This window comes from Erpetoichthys calabaricus, chromosome 2 (genome assembly GCF_900747795.2).
Source record: "Erpetoichthys calabaricus chromosome 2, fErpCal1.3, whole genome shotgun sequence".
Lineage (NCBI taxonomy): Eukaryota > Metazoa > Chordata > Cladistia > Polypteriformes > Polypteridae > Erpetoichthys > Erpetoichthys calabaricus.
Genome location: NC_041395.2, coordinates 15,956,795 through 15,976,667, shown reverse-complemented (window position 1 = coordinate 15,976,667; position 19,873 = coordinate 15,956,795). Strand labels below are relative to the sequence as shown.

General features: G+C 42.0%; 1 long non-coding RNA gene across 1 annotated transcript in view; it reads right to left on the bottom strand.

Annotated features, from left to right (window-relative positions):
• Positions 1–2,763: 2,763 nt before the first annotated feature.
• The window catches only part of LOC127526808 (uncharacterized), a 96,656-nt gene continuing 79,546 nt past the window's right edge, over positions 2,764–19,873 (bottom strand). The window contains exon 2 of the long non-coding RNA XR_007934244.1: positions 2,764–2,945. This is a non-coding gene — a long non-coding RNA (uncharacterized LOC127526808). The remainder of the gene's footprint in view (positions 2,946–19,873) is intronic.

Sequence of the window (19,873 nt, the reverse complement as noted above, 5' to 3'; positions counted from 1 at the left end):
CTGCAAGGAGAGCTCCATCTGGCGGTTTGGAGGTGTTGGCCGGAATAGCCATCCATCCATCCATTTTCCAACCCGCTGAATCCGAACACAGGGTCACGGGGGTCTGCTGGAGCCAATCCCAGCCAACACAGGGCACAAGGCAGGGAACCAATCCCGGGCAGGGTGCCAACCCACCGCAGGACACACACAAACACACCAAGCACACACTAGGGCCAATTTAGAATCGCCAATCCACCTAACCTGCATGTCTTTGGACTGTGGGAGGAAACCGGAGCGCCCGGAGGAAACCCACGCAGACACGGGGAGAACATGCAAACTCCACGCAGGGAGGACCCGGGAAGTGAACCCAGGTCCCCAGATCTCCCAACTGCGAGGCAGCAGCGCTACCCACTGCGCCACCGTGCCGCCCATTGGCCGGAATATATGGCTGGCAATCCCTCACACATGTTAATTTCAAAGCCAAACAGAACAAAATCGTATTACGCAACGAGTAACTCAAACACAACATGAAACATAATTTTCTTTCAAATTATTACATTCTACTCTTTTTGAATATGGTTAATTACTCGCTGTAATGTAAAATAGTTAGTTCTATTATGCATATGTAACAATTCCCATGAATATTTAAAAATCTGTTTAAATTGTACAACCGCATCCCCATAAGCGAGCGACAGAACCACAAAGAGGCTAGTGTGTAGCGCCAGGCAGGGGGTTGGCGAGCGAAGTGAGCAGGCGGAAAAGCCCCCAAGTAATATAAAAATATAATCATTGTCTTGCAGTTTACTCTTCGAATATCCATCCCCATATCTGAGTATATGAGTAAGTCGAGGGGAGACCACTCCTGATTTTTTTATGTTTGTGCTGCCATATTCATTTGAATTTCCCCTTTGGATTAAGTAGTACTCGGGCGTTGTACCGTGTTAGCCATTATGAATGTAGAGAAAAGTCAAGCAAAATGACACCTTTTATAGATTACAATATGCAAGCTTTTGAGGCAACTCAGGCCCCTTCTTCAGGCAAAATGAGGGGCCTGAGTTGCCTCGAAAGCTTGCATATTGTAATCTTTTTAGTTAGCCAATAAAAGGTGTCATTTTGCTTGACTTTCCCCTTTGGGATTAATAAAGTTTAACTGTTCTCATCAAATCTAAGGGTTGGGACGAATGGCCAGCAAAAATGTCCTGTGCCTCAGTGCTGTGATCGTTACTCTAAACTAATAGAAGCTCTCTTATTCTGCTGCTAACATTTGCTGGCTACACCCTCGTATTATTTAACGTGCCAGTCCGGCTGTCTGCTTTGCTGTTCCATGGTGAATCTTTAGGACTTTATCATATCATGCCCACCCATTGCATTTCAAATGCCCCCTTTGCCATTTTGGTGCTGCTCCTCACCAAGGGTTTCTTGTTGTTGGTTTCAGATTTATGATTTTTACAGGGCTGGAGGAATGCGGCTTTAATATTTAAATTTGGATGGATGGTCTCTTTACGTCTTTTTTAATGAAAATTGGACTTTTTGCCCTGTGCCCACCACCGCTACAACAACAATAACATTTATTTATATAGCCCATTTTCATACAAAAAGTAGCTCAAAGTGCTTTACATAATGAAGAAAAGAAAAATAAAAGACAAAATAAGAAATTAAAATAAGACAACATTAGTTAACATAGAAAAGGAGTAAGGTCCAATGGCCAGGGTGGACAGAAAAAACAAAAAAAAAAACTCCAGAAAGCTGGAGAAAAAAATAAAATCTGCAGGGGTTCCAGGCCACGAGACCACCCAGTCCCCTCTGGGCATTCTACCTAACATAAATGAAATAGTCCTCTTTGTAGTTCGGGTTCTCACGGAGTCACTTGATGCTGATGGTCATACAGACTTCTGGCTTTTAATCCATCCATCATTGTTGGAACATCATGGTGCTTTGAGTAGATGGTGGTGGCTTACGCCACCACCAAAAGGACACCGGAAAAGGAAACAGAAGAGAGAGTAGGGGTTAGTACAGATTTTAGAGCCGCCATGAATAGTGATTATAATGAATTGGATATACAGAGTATCAGGATTAAATTACAGTGAAGTTATGAGAAGGCCATGTTAAAATAATGTGTTTTCAGGAGTTTTTTAAAGTGCTCCACTGTATTAGCCTGGCGAATTCCTACTGGCAGGCTATTCCAGATTTTATGTGCATAACAACAGAAAGCTGCCCGCCTCACCACTTCTTTTAAGTTTTGCTCTTGGAATTCTAAGGAGACACTCAGTTGAGGATCTGAGGTTACGATTTGGAATATAAGGTGTCAGACATTTCGATATATAAGCCGGGGCGAGATTATTTATGGCTTTATAAACCATAAGCAAAATTTTAAAGTCAATCGTGAATGACACAGGTAACCAGTGTAGTGACATCAAAACTGGAGAGATGTGCTCGGATTTTCTTTTCCTGGTAAGGATTCTAGCAGCTGCATTCTGCACTCGTTGCAAATGATTTATCGTCTTTTTTGGGTAGTCCTGAGAGGAGTGCGTTACAGTAATCTAGTCGACTGAAAACAAATGCATGAACTAATTTCTCAGCATCTTTCAATGATATAAGAGGTCTAACTTTTGCTATGTTTCTTAAGTGAAAAAATGCTGTCCTAGTGATCTGATTAATATGCGATTTAAAATTTAGATTACAGTCAACAGTTACCCCTAAGCTTTTTACCTCCGTTTTGACTTTTAATCCTAATGTATCCAGTTTATTTCTAATAGCCTCATTGTATCCATTATTGCCAATCACTAAGATTTCAGTTTTCTCTTTATTTAACTTGAGAAAGTTACTATTCATCCATTCTGAGATACAAGTCAGACATTGTGTTAGTGAATCGAGAGAATCGGGGTCATCAGGTGCAATTGATAAATACAGCTGTGTGTCATCAGCATAGCTGTGGTAGCTCACGTTGTGCCCTGAGATAATCTGACCTGACGGAAGCATGTAGATTAAGAAGAGCAGCGGACCCAGGATAGAGCCTTGTGGAACACCATATAGAATATCATGTGTCTTTGAGTTGTAATTACCACAACTAACAAAGAATTTTCTCCCTGCCAGGTAGGATTCAAACCAATTTAAGACACTGCCAGAGAGGCCCACCCACTGACTAAGGTGATTTTTAAGAATATTATGATCAATGGTGTCAAATGCGGCACTCAGATCTAAGAGGATGAGAACAGATAAATGGCCTCTGTCTGCATTTACCCGCAAATCATTGACTACTGCTATAACCTATCATCTATTTGAAAGTTTCAGATTAGTCAAAAAGTTCTATTTCCTGTTTTCAATGGATCTCAACGTTTTAGGGTCCTCTCACACCAAAAAGATCAATATCTCAATGATGGGTGTGTATCTTGCTGAGTGTGTCTGTGTGTCGCAGTTTCTTGAAGACGGTCTCGAGTTAAAACGACTGGACGGGAAAAATCCCAAGCTCAAAACTTAAGCCTGTTATGAGATAACGATGTGCTGATTAGTTTATGAGACAAGAGAAAAAGGCCCTCTGGCAGAAACCTCAAACATGTGACATGACTCACAGAAGGCCACACAATGGTGAATCCCGAGCTTGATCTCTTGTCATTTGTAATCAGGCTTCTAAGGCGCTAGACCGCAGGGCCTGCCTAAATCATCATCTTGTTCAGACATGGCCTTCATTTACCCAAAACTATACAATTAAATAAAGTCAAATAGAAACAGGCAAATTATTAAAGGAGCAGTAGGATGCCTCCAATGCCAGCTTGCCAAGTTTACTCCAGTCCTGGCACATAAAATGAAAACGAGTCCGTAGGACGCCTTTGCAGTCCCTGTGAGCGCTGCGCTCTGCCGCTTTTGTTGTTCTTCCAGCGCTCTATTCGGTATGACAGCCTTATAAAGCAAGTGGAATTTAATGGTGGGGGGTCTTTCTGCGTGCGTCCCCCATTTCAGGAGTTAAAACCTCTGTGCATTACTTTGCTTTCGAGTCAGTTCAGTTTTGTTTTTGTATTGAGCTCTTCAGGGAGTGCAGGTACAGCGCTGTGACAAATTCTCAGGTAGATATAAATACAAACTTTACAAGTTACTAATTACTTTAAAGATTATACGTACAGACGCCGACTTCTTTAAACAGACAGGGAACAAAGCAAGTTGAGAGTGATTGACAGAAAGGGAGCCCAGCCCTCTCTGCTTAAATGTTAAAAGAGGGTGACAACAAAAGCTCAGCCAGTAACAACCGTTAGGATAATAAACCTCATTATGGGGGGCTTTCTCCTCGGGGGGTTGGGTGGGGGGGGCTATTCCACGGTCAATTACAACAGTCAAAATCAGACACATTCACAGTCCTGGAGACTTCAGCCAAGTGGCCATTCACTCGATGGTGGTCATTCTACAGTAGAGTCTGTGCTGGGCAGTGAAATCCGATGGCAGAATCTTTACATGCTTTGATTCCAAAGCTCCCAGTATCTCTGATGTCTTTTCCATGTGCAGGAGCCCAGCTTGGCAGTACAGGTTGTGGCACTAAGTGGGGAGAAAAAGAAAATGGGAGGGTTAGTGATGGTATATAAATATTGTATTAGTTATATTTCTGTACAAATGACTAACAAACAGAGATGCAGCATGCAGAGCTAATCAGCAGTTCTAGTCAGGGAATTCATTTTAATAATAGCATAATAGTCTATATCTGAGCTTTCGCTCAATTACTATCTTTCTGTCATTCCAACAGATGGCTCATAACAAACATTTTTAATAATAAAATGCATTGCATTTGTCATTCCAATAGATGGTGCCTCACAAACATTAACACTACTATTACAAATTCCATACCAAATAACACATTAAAGAGACATATGCATTGCATTTGTCATTCCAACAGATGGCACATCATAAACATTTGTAGTAATACATTTTATTACTAAATGCATTAAACATGCATTCCAATACATGAGGTCTATGTTGATTATTTAGACTTCAACTCGTCTTACAGCTAGTTTGTAACAATAATAACATTGCATTTTTCATTCCAACACATGGCACATCACACACATTACCATCAGCTTTAACAAATCCCACGCGAAATGGCATTGCATGTGTCAGTCTAACAGATGGCACATTACAAACATTTACACTGCTTTTACGAATTCCATACCAAATTGCATATAACAGGGACATACAGTATGAATAGCATTTGTCATTCCAACAGATGGCTTATCACAAACACATTGCTTTTCTGAATCCCATACGAAAATAGCACATAACAGAGACGTATACATTGTATTTCTTATTCAAACAGATGTCACATCACAAACATTAGCACTGCTTTTACAAATCATAGCAAAGAAATATAAATTAAAATTTGCAATGCAACAGATGGCAAATCACAAATATTCGTAGTAATGAAATGCATTGGCACATCACAAGCATCAACACTGCTTTTACAAACTCCATACCAAATGACATATAGCAGAGACGTATGCATTGCATTTGTCATTCCAACAGATGGCACATCATAAGCATTTGTAGTAATGCATTTTATTACTACATGCATTAAACATGCATTCCAATACATAAGATTCTACATTGATTAGTTGGATTTCAACTTGTCTTACAGTTAGTTTGTAGCAACAAAATCATTGCATTTTTCATTCCAACACATGGCACATCACAAACATTAGGACAGCTTTAACAAATCCCACACAAAATGGCATTGTATGTGTCATTCTAGCAGATGGCACATCACAAATATTAACACTGCTTTTACAAATTCCATACCAAATTGCATATAACAGGGAATATGAATAGCATTTGTCATGCTACAAATCCCATGCTAAATAGCTTATATGGTGCACTGCAGACATTAACACCGAGGTCTATGTTGATTATTTGGATTTCAACCCATCTTAGACTTGTAACACAGATAGTGCTATAATAAAGTAATAGTTTTTCAGCCTGCCTTACAAGCTGAGACCAAAGGGACAGCTCTTATATAAGACGGCTGATCATTTCACAGCTTCTGGGCCCTGTAGCTAAAAACTTGACCTCCCGCTGTTACTTTGTTAATCTTTGGAATCTTTTGTAGTCTGACTCACACGGTCACCTTCACTACAGCCCTTTCCATCCCGGGCATACTAAAGACTCTTTCTTTTTAACAGTTCCTTAGACACTGCTGCCTCTGCAGCTACGGCATTAACTTCTGGAATTAGGAACTCAAATTGAGGAATTCTGTCATCAGGACAGGACACGTGCCTCAATTAAGTCAAGAGAAGACCTTAGAACATCCACCTAAGAGTAGTTCTAGTAAGGAAACCTGCATTGTGCTAATCCTCTCTGTTTTACTATAAAGGAATATGTCATCCAGAAATTATATATTACCTACCCTGTGTAGTCTGTAGTGATGGGCGAGAAAAATTCTTAGATAGATAGAGGGTTTAGAGGGTGCAATGCTGCAGTCACTTTAAGAAAATGGGATTATTATGGTGGCATGAAAAGGACCATAAATATTTGTCAGCTGACCTTACGTAAGAGTACAACAAAAATGCAAATATTGGAGAGAGAAAGGAGGCAAAATAAACTCAGATATCCCCCATTGCTCAGAAGCTCCAGAAAGGGGAAACATGGCGGAATAAGGAAAAGATCAGTGCATGACCGAACTGAGCATCGCTTAGACACTTATGAAAATAATAATTTGTGAATTTCCCATTGGGATTAATAAAGTATCTATCTATCTATCTATCTATCTATCTATCTATCTATCTATCTATCTATCTATCTATCTATCTATCTATCTATCTATCTATCTATCTATCTATCTATCTATCTATCTATAATCATTATTAAACTAATTGCTATCCTTTTGACAATTAAGAGAACAATTAGGATACTTTTCAAATTATTAACAATAAGCAAATCTCTATTTTATGTTATTGTTACTGGAGTAACAACAACAACAACAACAACATTTATTTCTATAGCACATTTCCATACAAATGATGGAGCTCAAAGTGCTTTACATGATGAAGAAAGAGAAAAAAGACAAAATAAATAAGAAAATAGAATTAGGGGACACTAATTAACATAGAATAAAAGTAAGGTCCGATGGCCAGGGAGGACAGAAAAAACAAACAAAACTCCAGACGGCCGGAGAACAAAAAACAAAACCTGCAGGGGTTCCAAGGCCACGAGACCAGCCAGCCCCTTCTAGGTATTCTACCTAACATCAATGACCTCAATCAGTCCTCATTGTATTCAGGGTTCACATTGAAGAACTTGATGATGACGGTCTAGTATGGATTACAGAGCCACCAGGAATGATATTGATAATTAAATGCCTATACAGAGTATCAGGATTAAACTAAAATGAAGCTATGAGAAAGCCATGTTAACATAATGAGTTATTAGCAGTTTTCTAAAGTGCTGCACCTTTTTAGCCTGGCACTGGAGTAGCATTATGTGTAATGGTTTTGATATGGGGTGTTTAACAGTGTGGTCTGTAAGGGTCACACCATTTCTCCAAAACTGACACAGACAGATGCCAGTCACAAGTTCAGCAACACACAGGCTTTATTCAGTGAGAAATGCTTCCCAAATCGTTTCCCACGGCACAGTACACAAGCACCAATAATAAAAGCAGCACACAGCAGTTGTCTCTCTGTATCCTCCACCTCCACTCCTTCCAGCAAGCTTTGCCTTCTCCCTCCCAGCTCTGGCTCCCTGAATGAAGTGAGGATGGTCCCTGTAAAGCTGCACCCGGGAGCACTCCAGGTGACCCATCAGCACGATCTGAAAGTACTCCCACCTGAGGCAGAAGCCCACCGTAGTAGAGCTCTGCAGCACCCCTTGGCGGCTCCCCCAGAACCCAACAGGGCTGTGCTGAACTCCAACTCCCACGAAGCCCATTGGGACTCCAAGGCAAACCCAGGGGGGCAGCCATCTAGTGCTCCGGGGGAGGTAGTGCAGGTTTGCGGCTCAGGAAAAAGGGGTGGGGGGTTAATAAATAAATAATTAATTGGCCGGCTCAATCTCCGTGGGTGTGCATGCTTAAGCGGCTGCGAGGGGTTGGTGGAGTAACTGGGGCAAGACACACTTGCACGTGAGGGTACGGTCCGTCTCAGTTGCTTCATTGGCTTCCTGCCGTGTGCACTTATGACACGACACCTATGGAAGCAAATAAGGAAGAGCCGGCATGAGAAAAAGGGAGAAATCCAAAGGAAGACAGAAAAGATCGGTCAGAAGAGAACAACAGAGATGATTGGAAAAGGAAGATAAACGATGGAGGGAAGGCAGGAAAAAGATGGGAGAGAGAACCGGTGCATGCTGATGACAGAGAGTTAGAGAGAGAGAAGGCAGTCCCTCGAAGGGAACGTGTGGCCGACGCTCAGTGGCTGAAGGTGGTCACTCTGGCTGAGTAACCTGGGAGCTGGAGAGTGACGCGTTGCTCGGTTGGAGCGACTTGTCGAATAAATCCGGAGAGAGGCAGCGTGATGGCAGGGTAATGAGGCATCCTGTGGGTGGAGCCATGGACTGTTGGGACCGAGGCTCAGGGATGGTACCCTCCCGGGACCCAGAGTCAGCTATAGGGGTCCAAGCCTAGGAGCAGAGCAGAAGGTGGTCTGCACTGCCGGTTAGGCCCCATCCTTGCCTGCAAGGATCAGTTAGGGTTAAGCTAAAGAGACGTCAGCCTCTAAAGGGTTTCAACCAGGGCTCACGTTTTTCTGGACAGCTTCCAGCCTCATCATTTTAACCTTGCTTTTTTTTTTAGATTATTGGATTATTTATTTATTATGGAAGATTTTTGCACTGCACTTTTGAATACTGTTTTGATTTTTGGCTTGTAATTAATAAAAGCACTGGAACACTTTTGCACCTACACCTTGCTTTGTGTGTTGTGTCCTCATCCGTTAGGCTCATCCCTCAGGTATGTTATATCATGTTCAAGAGGCTCCCTAGCATGGAGCCGACCGGCACTGTCACACCTGATCCTTCCAATAATGGGGGCAATCTTGAGCGAGAAAAGACCCCGGCTGTCCGCCACCACAGATATTATCTGATGTTACAGTATCTAACTGACACATGGATTATCTATTACTGCCATAAAGACCTCAGGTCCTCTACACGTCGCTAAACATTAGTCGACCTAAGAAGTGCTCTGAGTGTTGCTGCATTAAGGACACATTTGTAAATGTCACCGACACACACAGACAGCTCTCCTCTTTACTAGTTACTTAATGGAGGAATTGTAGAAAAGCAACCAGCATGCAACTTTAACACCCAAAAGGAGCAATCAGCTCCGATGAACTTCAGTTTGCTGGCTCATTTTATTGGGAGCTAACATTCCGGATTTAGTTAAGGTCTTATTGCCATGTTCTTTCATTGGAAGGACAAAGTGAAGTTTTGAGAAATCCATAAGTGTGGGTGGCTGGGATGGAGGAGGATTCCACTTAGGGTCCCAGTTTGGCACAGGGTCCCCACAAGTGACTGTAAAGGACTGGAGATGATACGACATGTGGAAGCTTCCTCAGTGTTTAGACATAATATCGGCAACTTCAAATGTAGAGTGCGTTTCACAAATAAGATGCATCGGCTCTGAGTAGAATAAGAGTTAAGGGCGCATTTATTGCAGTGAAGGTCGCTATGCAATGCAAATAGACTAAATCACTTAGAGGCGGAATATAATAATGTGAGCCGCATGCCAAAAGGTATTTAAGTCAGTAATACATAAGATGAGTTGCAGCAATTACTGTGCCTTTGTTGTTAGTATGGATTTTGCATCATTGAAACATTGATAATAGCTTTTATAGTGTGCACTCTCATTATACTCAAAAACATTTTATGACTTGAGTACTTTGGACTCATTGGATGAATGTACCATAAATGATGATGCATAACGCAGAGCTGTTGAAATGATGAAGCCGAAAAGACAATTTGGAGTACCTGTACAATCTATTTTGACATGAGAAGTGGGCCGATCATTTTAACATTCAACACTTGTCCGGCAAGGAAAGAGTAAATGTCACCGTCCTTCTCGACCACTCTGGTCTGCTGTTGAATGGTGTCTGGTGACGCCACTTCTGTGTGGTACCAAATGTACTGTAGCTCTTGGCTGGTGGAATGAGCTTCCCACCTGAATTTGAAAATTCGGACTCCCTCATTGTATTGAAGACTCTGTTCTTTGGTGAATTTCTTTTGAACCGATTGTAACCAAGGTAGTGTAACCACCTTGTATCTGGTTCTGAGCTCTTCACTTCTGATGATCAGTGTTGTACCCTTGTCCTGTAACACTTGTGCCCAAACAGTCCCCCTCTATTATGTTGATCTAAGTTTCGAAAACTCAACAACAACATTTATTTCTATAGCACATGTTCATACAAATGATGTAGCTCAAATTGCTTTACATAATAAAGAAATAATAACCCTAACCCTAACCTTAATTTTAGGCAGAGTGGTGGCTCTGAGGCTAGGGATCTGCACTGGTAATCGGAAGGTTGCCGGTTCGAATCCCGTAAATGCCAATAGGGACTCTGCTCTGTTGGGCCCTTGAGCAAGGCCCTTAACCTGCAATTGCTGAGCGCTTTGAGTAGTGAGAAAAGCACTATATAAATGCAAAGAATTATTATTATTTATTTTATTAAGACAGATAAATAAGAAAATAGAATTAGGGACCATTAATTAACATAGCAGACCCCCGTGACCCTGTGTTCGGATTCAGCGGGTTGGAAAATGGATGGATGGATGGATGGATAATTAACATAGAATAAAATTAAGGTCCGATGGCCAGGGAGGATGGAAAAAACAAAAGAAAAATTCCAGATCGCTGAAGAAAAAAAAAAACAAAATCTGCAGGGGTTCCATGGCCACGAGACCACACAGCCACGTCTCGGCATTCTACCTGATATAAATGACCTCAATCAGTCCTCATGGTATTCAGGGTTCACATGGAAGAACCTGATGATGATGGTCATGTGGAACTCTGGCCTTTAATCCATCAATGTAGGGACCACACGGTGCTTGATCAGGTGGTGGTGGCGCAGATCGGCACCACAGAAATCCGGAAAAAGAAGAGAAAGTCAGGGTTAGTATGGATTTTGGAGCCACCATGAATAATAATGATAATTAATTGAATATACAGATCATCAGGATTAAACTAAAATGAAGCTAAGAGAAAGCCATGTTAAAGTAATCAGTTTTTTAAAGTGCTCCACTGTATCAGCCTCACAAATTTCTATCGGTCTGCTATTCTAGATTTTAGGTGCAGAACAAGAGATGGCCACCTCACCACTTCTTTTAAATTTAGCTCTCGGAATAATAAGCAGACCCTCATTTGAAGATCTAAGGTTACGATTTGGAGTGTAAGGTGAGAGGCATTCTGAGATACAGGATGAAGCAGAGGGTGGCACGGTGGCGCAGTGGGTAGCGCTGTTGCCTCGCAGTCTGGGGACCTGGGTTCGCTTCCCGGGCCCTCCCTGTGTGGAGTTTGCATGTTCTCCCCATGTCTGTGTGGGTTTCCTCCAGGTACTCCAGTTTCCTCCCACAGTCCAAAGACATGCTGTTTAGGTGGATTGGCGATTCTAAATTGGCCCTAGTGTGTGGTGGGTGTGTTTGTGTGTGTCCTGCGGTGGGTTGGCACCCTGCCCAGGATTGGTTCCTGCCTTGTGTCCTGTGTTGGCTGGGATTGGCTCCAGCAGACCCCCGTGACCCTGTGTTCGGATTCAGCGGGTTGGAAAGTGGATGGATGGATGGAGGATGAATCAGATTATTGAAGGCTTTGTAAACCATCAGCAGTATTTTACAGTCAATTCTAAATGGCACGGGTAACCAGTGTAACGACGCTAGGACTGGTGTGATGTGCTCTGATTTTCTTCTCTGAATTAAGATTCTGGCAGCTCCATTCTGCACTCGTTGTATTCGATTGATATCTTTCTTGGGTGGTCCTGAGAGGAGTGCGTTACAGTAATCTATCCAACTGAAAACAATTGTGTGAACTCATTTTTCAGTATCTTGCAATGTTATAAGGGGTCTCTATTTGCTCTATTTCTTAAGTGAAAAAATGCTGTCCTAGTAATCTGATTAATATGCGATTTAAAATTCAAGTCATAGCGAACAGTTACCCCTAAATTTTTTACCTCCATCTTGACTTTTAATCCTAATGCATCAAGTTTATTTCTAATGACCTCATTATATCCATTTTGTCATTCATAACGCTGACCTCGTTGTGTTCAAGAAGTGTCCAAAGACTCTGTTTTTTGACGAATGTCTGTCTAATCTCAGGGGTCCCCATACTCCGGTGTTGGAGGCAGAGCCGCCGCCAGGGGGAGGCAACCATGACACCCGTCAGGGGTACCAAGCAGTGGGAGGCTCTGTTGCGTGTGACTAAACCTGTGGCAAATGAAATGGAAACCCCTGCAGTGTTCAAATCAGGTCGGTGTCGCAAGACGTCTTATTGAGATGGACAGATCTGACGCAGAAGCAGACGATCAGGAATCCCAAGATCCAGAAGTTAAATTCAGAAGACGCACATTTCATGTTATTATGATGGATTCCTTAATTTCAGAATTGCCTGGGCTAAACAACATATGTCGCCTTTAATGTTCAATTTTAAACTTTTGGGAGCATGAGCACGGAGGAGATCTCAGCCTCTTGTGCAAATTAATGTGTATCTTTTAAAACACTTTAGATTGCATAAAATGAAACCCTTCCTCCCCCCAACCTAATTATAAGATTGTCTTGCTACTCTCACCACGGTCTGCGTATTTCAAAAAGTCACACTCTTGCCTATTCCACCCCTGAGAATCGCACCCCATTTCATTGCCAGGGGGCCACAACTCTATAGACAACATCCACACAACAAACAACGTGTGCGGGTTCCCTGCAGCTGCTTTGACAAACAAGATTCTGACAAGCATTTTCAAGGACCGTTGTCATTAGAATGCAAGTGCAAGAGATAATGGAAACAGATTGATTGTATGTCTCCTAATTCATGTTCAACTAGATTACTTATTGAGTGACCCTCACACTCTCGGCTTGAAAATGAATTCCATCAAGACCAAAGCTGTCAATGTAAAAATGAGTTTGCCAATTTGAGTTTTTGGTGGATTTGGACTGAGATATATGGGAAATGAGAATTGCTTTTTTTTTTTTTTTTTGCATTTCCAACTGTGAAATCTCTTTATTCATGGCATTCCCATTGAGGTCACATTCACGCTCTCAATGAGATGCAGCAGCAGGTTCTGGGTATGTGTTACAAGTTATTCAAACACCAAATCTTTTTTTATTAATAAAATTTCAGTTGACATTTTGAAAATTTAAAACGTTAAAGGGGTTCTGTGCTTGAAATGTAGTGTCCCTTTGGGGATGGCAGGAAAAACTGTAAAACCTAAGGGTGCAGGCGAAATCAATAGTGTTGACTCCATCTGCGACCCTAAGCAAATCAATTGGCTCAACATTACTTTAAATGTAGAAATATCAAAAACATTGTACTATTCCTTTTAAATGCTTCTAGATGTAAGAACGTAATATAGCACACCATTTATGCTATGCCATAACACAACGCAACACAAAATGTCATGCCATGCCATAGCACATCATAATACACCATTTTATGCCATATCTTTCAATAAAATAATATGACACACCATATCATGCCATACCTTGCAATAACATAACTAACATAACGCAACATAACATAGCACACTATGCCATGGCATAAAATAACATAACATAACACACCATGTTATTCCATGCCATGCCATGCTGTAAAACAATCTAACATAACACACTGTTCCATGCCATGCTAAAACATAACATAAAACACCATGCCATGCCATGCCATGCCATGCCATAACATAACATAACATAACATAACATAACATAACATAACATAACATAACATAGCACACTATGCCATGGCATAACATAACACACCATGCCAAAACATAACATAATACACCATACCATGTAATGCCATAACATAACATGACACAACACAACACAACAGAACACAACACAACACAACAGAACCCAACACAAAATAACATATCATAACATAGCATACTATGCCATGGCATAACATAACACACCATGTCATTCCATTCCATACCATGTTGTAAAACAACATAATGTAACACACCATGCAATACCACATATAACATAACATAACATAGCACACTATGCCATGGCATAACATAACATAACACACCATGCCAACCCATAACATAATATACCATGCCATAACATAACATAAACATAGCATAAAACATAGTATACTATGCCATGGCATAACATAACATAACACATCATGCCATTCAATACCGTGCCACGCTCTATAATAACATAAGAACATCACACACCATGCCAGGCCATGCCATAATATAAAAAAAACTGAAGTGTTACTGGTAGGTCCAAAATCCCAACTTTCTAAGGCATTCAATTTCTCTATTTCTATTGATGGTCCACTTGTCAAACCTGCTCCTGTTGTCAGAAATCTTGGCATTTTGTTTGATTCATCAGTTAACTTTGAGTTACACATTAGGTCTCTTTCCAAAATTTCATTCTATCATCTCCGTAACATCGCCCGCCTCCGTCCATTTCTGTCCTTGTCTGATACTCAAACTCTGGTTCATTGTTTCATAGTGTCTCGTATTGATTACTGTAATTCCCTTTTCATTGGCCTCCTTGCAAAATCTATACAGAAGCTACAGGACATTCAGAACTCTGCAGCCAGAGTCCTCACCCACACAAAGCGTTTTGCTCATGTCTTCCCTGTTCTCTCCCAGCTTCACTGGTTACCGGTTCCATCAAGGATTAAATTCAAGATTCTGCTTCTCACCTTCAAAGCCCTACATAACCTTGCCCCTCTCTACCTCACTCAGCTACTAGCTCCTTGTCGCTCTCTCAGGTCCTCGAGCAGTCATCTCCTTACTGTCCCACACACCAGACTCTTCACCCTGGGAGGCAGCTCCTTCAGTGCTATAGAACCTCAACTCTGGAACTCTCTACCTCACTCTCTCCGAGATTGCTCCTGTTTCTTCACTTTTAAATTGCACCTGAAAACTTTCGTCTTCTACAAACTTTTGTCATCTGTCTTTTTTTTTTTTTTACTTTTTTCAGGTTTGTGAAAGGCGCTCAATAATTGTAACCTAATGTTATTATTTATTATTATTAAAATAACATAACACACCAAGTCATTCTATGATATGACATTTTGTAAAACAACATAATGTAACAAACCGTGCAATACCACATATCTTTATATATAATACGCTACCATGGCTGTTCATTTGTCTGTCCAGGATTTTAAATCACCTGTAGCTCTCAAACCGATTGACCAATTGAACTGAAATTTAGTTCACATATACTACGTGACCTCTACTGTCCTCTTTCGGGGTGACGATTGACCTCCAAGGTCATTCCTCTTTTCATTTTAATTTTATTGTAGAATCAACTCTCTGCAGCGAGCAGTAGGCATGTGCCGCACGGCCGCCGTTCTCATCCCAACCACCTTCACCATCACTTCCCCTACCTCTTCACGTCTTAAATCATTCTTGACACAGATTGAAGACTTAAGTGCCAGCTTAAGTGCAAAATTAAAGAAAACGTACTAAGTAATTGCAACACAAATACCAGCTGCTCAGGAAGCAGCAAGCGCATCAACCTCTGAGCAAACAAATGATAAACGTACAGAGAAAGAAAGAGGAGGAAAACTAGGAATGCTCACGTCAAGTTATCGTGCAGTGCGCCCGTTACTGGTAATATAATATATCATAACATAACATGCCTTGTCAAGCCATGCCATAACATAACAGTGACTGTTTATTCTACTCAGTTACGGTTTTCTTAATGCAGTATGGTAAAGGACCAACACTGGGGGAAGCCTATCTAGCATTTTGTAATAATCAAGCTAGAACTGAAGATGTTGAGGTGATTGAACCACTGGTGACCATAATATAATACAATTCTCAGTGTTTTGGAAGAGTGCGGATACCGAGACTAAAACTGTTAAATTTAACTCTGGTCAGGCAAATTTTGAGCAGATGCGGCCAAGTCTGTGGAGAATGGACTGGGATAAGCTTTTAAGTATGGAGACAGTTGAGGAGCAGTGGAACAGGTTTAACATGCTGGAAAGGTACCCACCTAAATTTGGAATTAACAAAACACAGCAGTGGCTAATGAGGAGATGACGAAAACTCTGCAATGGAAAAAAAAAAACAGCTGAATAAAGTGTAGTTTGTCTACTAGGACTAGGTGTTTTAATCCCTTTGTAATCAGGACAGCATTGGTTTCTTTGGTAGGACTGGAGATGTCCTCATGGATTTTCATCTGGCAGTGTTACTGCCTCCAGTACGACACATCATCAGTTGTATACCCCAGGGTCATTGGCTGTTTCGGCTTTTATCACAATACAGCCTCGCCTGAGGACGGCCCACCACAGGCTGATCAGACCTGGGTGTGTGACACGCTGGAGGCTGCAAGAGCAGCCCATACGGTCTCCTTCCGCTTCAGCCACAACCAATGGCTGCTTCTTATGGCGGTATCTGCCAGTTCCTTTATGATCTTCCGCTGAGCCTGCCCACTTTTTTCAGCAGCTTCCAGAGGTACTTTGAGACACCTAGGGTGTTCTTGTAGAGCCTATATGGAATGCCGTTGGTCCCAGGGGCTGATGCTGATCTTGCCCGTCTTAATGTGGTCTCAACTTCCCTCCATGTAGGGGGTCTTTTGTCCAGCTGGTGCTCAGGTGGTTGGATAGGTGGCATGTCCTCTGGGATGGTGACTGGCACGTGCCTCTGATAATCAGAGTTTGTCTTGCTCAGGTGCTCCTCTAATTCCCTCATAGGTACTTTAAGGGTCCCAGTTTTCTCCATGACAAAGAGATCCTTGGCAAACCTGTAGGGATCTCTGTAGAAGGCAGTCCTTGTTCGCTCTTTCTTCTTACGTTGTTTTTTCAAATGTTCTGCTCTTTGCAGCATTACGAGGCGCTGTTTGATGTCGCTCTGTAGTGCCTCAGTTCCTTTCCTTTCCTCTTCAGAGGCCTTCTTCCATTGTTTTCACAGGCATCTTCTGTCTTTCACAAGTCGCTCCATGTTTTGCTGTCTCCTGGACTTCAGATGGCCTGATGGTTTCTTCTGAGATCTGAAGTTCTTGCTTTTCACTCCAAATCTCTCAGCGCCATAACTGTATATAATTTCTCCCATCTTGTCTAATTTCCTTTCAATGTCCCCTTTCAGATCTTCTAAGAGATGGATGAGGTCAGAGTCAATGGTTCTCCACTCCTTTTCCTGGCAGGATTTGGGCCACAGAATTTGTGGCTTTCATCCACCCAACTTCCTCTCAATTGCTAACTATGGTTGGATTGGGTCTGGGCTCCCATCCATTAGTGGAGATGTGCCTGGCTGAGCTTCGTCTGGGGTTCTGATACCCTGTGGACTGTGGTGAGTTTCCTGCCACTGGGCTTTAATCAACTGATTTGCCCTACCTCTGAAAAAGTATTGGTCAATGCGAGGTCTCTTGGTAAGCTCTTTTAGACACTTCTTCCTGCCTTGATGGATCTTAAGACCCTTCTCTGATGTTATCTTTTTCCAGCCACAGATACAGCTCTGCAACTTATGTCCTGCCAGTGCTGTTTCTCCATCAACCGCCGTGCTGATTATCGATGTCATTGTTGTTTTCGTTCCGAGGTCCATTACTGTGTGGTCTGTCATGAGTCATATTTCGCCCCCGCTCTTGCAGACTCAGGGGGTATTCTTCCTCTTGAAGTTTCCATAGCAATAGTTGGGTGGATCCAAGTCATCGTGTTATGACCGAAACCTGCCGACTTGGGTAGCTAGCCCAGGCCAGCCCCCTTGGGGTCTATTCCCTCCTGTCAGCAGTCTCTTCAGGCTGTCACCAGGTCTTTCCCGGGTTGTCAGCTGCCCTTTCACAGCAGTCACTGGTTTCAAGCCAGATTTCAGTTTGTCTACTAGGACTAGGTGTTTTAATCCCTTTGTAATCAGGACAGCATTGGTTTCTTTGGTAGGACTGGAGATGTCCTCATGGATTTTCATCTGGCAGTGTTACTGCCTCCAGTACGACACATCATCAGTTGTATACCCCGGGGTCTTTGGCTGTTATTAGTGTATAAGACTAATAACTCCAATGTGAATCGTAGGGTGTATGAGAACATGGGGGCAACCATTAAGAAGGATATTAAGGGGGCTAAAAGGGCAGCTGGAGAGGAATACAGTAGATAAGGTGAAAACCGAACCAAAGAGATTCTTTCAGTATTTTAGTAGAAAAAGAACAGTCAAGGAGGATGTGAAGTGAAGAAGAGCTGCTGAGATTAAATAGGCTGAAATCAAACAAATCACCAGGACCAGATCATATTTATCACAAAGTGCTCATGGAGTTAGCGAGTGCAGATATAAACCCTTGACACATATTTTAGGAAGTCACTGTGCACTGGGGAAATTGTGAAGGACTGGAAAATATAAAAAGGATGACCGAGCAGATCCAAGCAACTACAGGCCATAAACTTAATGGGCATTGTAAGAGAATTAATGGAAGCAGTTATTAAGGACTAGTCATTTAGCCCGTTATAATAACGGGCGCTAGAACAGTAGTGCATAAACATTAGTAGGTACAGTCTATATTAAATGGCAAGGGACTTAGACCTCATTCTTTTTGTTGCTCGTATTTTTCTTTCTTTCATCCTTTCTTTTGTTGATGTCTACTTGCTGAGCTGACCGTTCTTCGTGGGCTGCCGCCGTGTATTGTGTGTCTTTAATTTTCTGTGACAGTAATGCTGTCTTGTATGGCTCTATTCAATAAGGGCGCGCACAAAAAGGCGAGCCTCAAAAGGGCGACCTCAATTGAACGCGGCGAATAAAGGCGTTCATAGATAATTTAGTTCAAATGGCTCTGGAATATGTGAAGAGCAACAAAGGTGCAGATCTTTATTTACGCGCGCCTTTATTCGCTGCGCCCAATTGAGGTCTCCCTTTTGAGGCTCGCCTTTTTGTGCGCGCCCTTATTGAAGGATACCGTCTTGTACGTCCGCTGGCTTGTACGTCCATAATATACCTTTAATTTTCTCTGGCGGTAATACAGTCGTGCGCGTCGGTAATATGCCTTTAATCTCCTCTGACAGTAATAGTGGCTTGTATGTAGCTGTAATATGCGTCACTGTATTGTGTGCCTTTAATTTCCTCTCGCAGTAATACTGGTTTGTATTTCTCTGACAGTAATATCGCGCATCGCACCGTGCCCAGCGCATGCGCACTTCATCAGAAGACACCCACACACAGACACCTGGACGCACACGGGGATTTTATTAAAGAGGATAAGATTGAGCAACACCTGGCAAGGACAGAAGTTTAACTGAACAGTCAGCATGGGGTCAGAAGAGGAAGGTTGTGTTTTACTAACATGCTGGAATTCTATGAGGAGGCAACAAAAGGATATGATCAAAGTGGAGCAAATGATAATATTTATATGGACTTTCAGAAAGCATTTGATAAGGCGCCACATAAGAGGTTTGGCATCAAACTAAAAAAAAAGTGCCAGTTCAGGGTGATATTTTTAGATGGGTGCAGAACTGGCTCAGACACAGGAAGCAAAGGGTAAGGAACATCATCGAAATTGGGTGATGTTAAGAGAGGTGACCAGCAGGGGTCAGTGCCAGGGCCGCTGCTATTTTTAATATATATAAATGATTTAGATAGGAATATAAGTAACAAGCTGGTTAAGTATGCAGATGATACCAAGATAGGTGGATTGGAAGATAATCTCGAATCTGTTGAATCATCACCGAAGGACTTGGACAGCATACAGGCAGATTTGTGCCAGTAAATGTCAAGTATTACCCATAGGAAGTAAAAATGTGAGGTTTGAATACACAATGGGAGGTCTGAAAATCAAGAGAATA